Source organism: Anopheles coustani, assembly GCF_943734705.1.
Source record: "Anopheles coustani chromosome X unlocalized genomic scaffold, idAnoCousDA_361_x.2 X_unloc_44, whole genome shotgun sequence".
NCBI classification, from domain to species: domain Eukaryota; kingdom Metazoa; phylum Arthropoda; class Insecta; order Diptera; family Culicidae; genus Anopheles; species Anopheles coustani.
The window spans coordinates 63,108-65,000 of record NW_026525153.1 but is presented as its reverse complement, the minus strand read 5'-3'; the positions used below and the strand labels follow the sequence as shown (position 1 = coordinate 65,000).

The following is a 1,893-nucleotide window of genomic DNA, read 5'->3' as shown; positions in this document are numbered from 1 at the left end:
GCTGAAGCTAGACATCAGTAAACACCACCACAGACACCACAAGCACGCCTTCTCCTCGTACTTCCGCCTCACGCGGGAACACGGACGCTCTAAATACTTCGAATTCCAATGCCAGTATATTGTAAACCACGGGTTCTTTAATGCTAGCGGGTCGTCGCGACCCTAGTTAACATCATGGTGCACGTCTCGTGACGGGTGTCACGGCGTAGTTAAATGTATGCGATACATTTCTCAAATATAAGCGCTCAGTCATCTGTACATCATGGTAGGTTCCCACGACGTGCAATATGCGTTCAACTTATCAATGTTCATGTGTCCTGCAGTTCACATTATGACGCGCAGTTAGCTGCGGTCTTCATCGATCCATGAGCCGAGTGATCCACTGCCGAGGGTGACTAACTTGCGTAAGCCGCCGCTGTGCGCGTATACCCGTTCCCCGTAGGGAGGAGCAAGCCGCCGCTTAGAGACGAAGCATAAAGTGTCCTCATTCCACATAGGGCAAGCTGGATGAATCCATTTTACCCAGGACGGCCGAAGCGGCGTGGACCAGGGGAGAACTGAACCTTATACTTCACACCACAGTAAGTCTACGTGTCCTCTTCCACATAGGGCAAGCTAGAACTAACTATCTTACCCAGGACTGCCGAAGCAGCGTGGACCAGGGGAGGAACACACTTTTCATGGAAACGTAAGGCATCCATGACTGCCATAACGTAAGCCGCCGCTGTGCGCGTATACCCGTTCCCCGTAGGGAGGAGCAAGCCGCCGCTTAGAGACGAAGCATAAAGTGTCCTCATTCCACATAGGGCAAGCTGGATGAATCCATTTTACCCAGGACGGCCGAAGCGGCGTGGACCAGGGGAGAACTGAACCTTATACTTCACACCACAGTAAGTCTACGTGTCCTCTTCCACATAGGGCAAGCTAGAACTAACTATCTTACCCAGGACTGCCGAAGCAGCGTGGACCAGGGGAGGAACACACTTTTCATAGAAACGTAAGGCATCCATGACTGCCATAGTGCGTAAGCCGCCGCTGTGCGCGTAAACCCGTTCCCCGTAGGGAGGAGTCAAGCCGCCGCTTAGAGACGAAGTATTAAGTGTCCTCTTCCACATAGGGCAAGCTAGAATGAACTATCTTACCCAGGACCGCCGAAGCAGCGTGGACCAGGGGAGAACTGAACTTTATACTTCACACCACAGTATTGAGTAATGTGCCCTCTTCCACATAGGGCAAGCTGGAATGTTCCATTTTACCCAGGACGGCCGAAGCGGCGTGGACCAGTGGAGGACTACACAATTAAGAGGTTTGATATCGACTTGTGTGTTTCAATAGGGTACCGATGGTATGTTTTGAACCGATTTGATTTAGCCATTCTGAAGTCATCACTTGGTTGAAGCGCTGAACTAGGGAGGGGCATCGTTTACATATATATTGGTTTTCGCATGCTCTACTAGGTTAATGTCATGAGGTTGGCTATCGAGCATGCCCAAGTGATGACTTGATTGTGTGCTTGCTTGAATTCTTCACATTTCATACCATCGGTTAGTTGTCGAATCATTCCTCGATCATAACCTTCGTTCTTGGTTCATGTATGCTCTCTTCCACATAGGGCAAGCTAGAATTAACTATCTTACCCAGGACCGCCGAAGCAGCGTGGACCAGGGGAGAACTATACTTTGTCTTGTATGCCCTCTTCCACATAGGGCAAGCTAGAATTAACTATCTTACCCAGGACCGCCGAAGCAGCGTGGACCAGAGGAGGACTATACTTTGTTCATAACACCACAGTATTGAGTAATGTGCCCTCTTCCACATAGGGCAAGCTAGAATGAACTATCTTACCCAGGACCGCCGCAGCGGCGTGGACCAGTGGAGGACTACACAATCATG

The 1,893-nt window shown here is 50.2% G+C and overlaps 1 non-coding gene across 1 annotated transcript; it reads right to left on the bottom strand.

Moving 5' to 3' along the window:
* Positions 1–239: 239 nt before the first annotated feature.
* LOC131270641 (5.8S ribosomal RNA) lies at positions 240–394 on the bottom strand. The gene has a single exon (XR_009179687.1). It is a non-coding gene; the product is annotated as a 5.8S ribosomal RNA (ribosomal RNA).
* Between the last annotated feature and the right edge of the window lie 1,499 nt (positions 395–1,893).